Source organism: Lactuca virosa, chromosome 8, assembly GCF_052849685.1.
Source record: "Lactuca virosa cultivar CGN04683 chromosome 8, Lactuca_virosa_CGN04683_v6, whole genome shotgun sequence".
Taxonomy (NCBI): domain Eukaryota; kingdom Viridiplantae; phylum Streptophyta; class Magnoliopsida; order Asterales; family Asteraceae; genus Lactuca; species Lactuca virosa.
Genome location: NC_136433.1, coordinates 335,097,463 through 335,098,653, shown reverse-complemented (window position 1 = coordinate 335,098,653; position 1,191 = coordinate 335,097,463).

Sequence of the window (1,191 nt, the reverse complement as noted above, 5' to 3'; positions counted from 1 at the left end):
TAATTCCTATCATCTTCTAAATTCATAAGAACATGAACATGATCATCAAAGTTTCAAGAATTATATGAACACATACAAAGCATGAAATTTTGATATAAGCTATTATAAATGGATTAGAACAACCATTACACCAACTAAAACAAGTTTTAAAACACCAAAACAGTTTAGGGTAATGTTTCTAGTCCATTTCCAGCAGCAAAAGTCGAAAATCTGCATTCTGAGGCTCCTACTCGCCGAGTGCACGAACCTACTCGGCGAGTAGGATGAGTTTACACATGAACTCGGCGAGTCCCCCCATGGACTCGGCGAGTTCATCAGTCAGACAGCAAAAAATCGACTTTTTATCACTATTTTGCATCAAGTATCAAACAAACAAGCCTAGGCTCTGATACCAATGTTGGGTTTTGAGCATTCTAACACTTCCTAAGTGTACATGCAACCCTAATAAACCTTGGATCTATGTTTGTCTAAGGTACATGCAAAAATATTATTTTCCAAGGTTTATAACCTATCTAGCATGGCATGGGGTACTTTTAAACATAAAAGGACTAGATGAATTACATACCTTTTGTTGATTGTTGATTCCTTGGAGTTTGAGAGCCAAGCACCAATAATGTGAATGCCTCAAATGGAAATCACAAATCACCACAAACTTGGAAAATATATGAGAGAGTATACTAACACTTAGAAATCGGCCACCACTATTACACACACCCTAGGGTGTCATTTCATGCATCACAAGCTTGTTTATATAGTGCACATGATTAGGGTAAACCCTAATAACCCATGTCTTTTCCTTTCCAAGGATCCATGGGTTAAAAGCTCCATGGATCATCCATGGACTTCCATATAAGCTTAGCCCATTACCATAATGAGTGTTAGCCCACACTATATAAACATAATAGCCCATGTTTAATTAGTCACCATTTGATCACTAAATTAATTCATAATTAATTCAAGATTAAAACTAATTAAATAACATGACTTTATATTAATATATAATAACTTATAATATGTTAATAAATCCTAAGTATACAATTCTCATAAAATTATCCATAAACAGTTTGGGTGAAGTGCAACCCAAATGGACCATGTCGAGTCGGGTCAAGTATATACCAAATAAGTTATGGACTTAGACACCTTATCCAACATGTACACCATAGGAGTGTTAGAATGCTCAAAACCCACCAG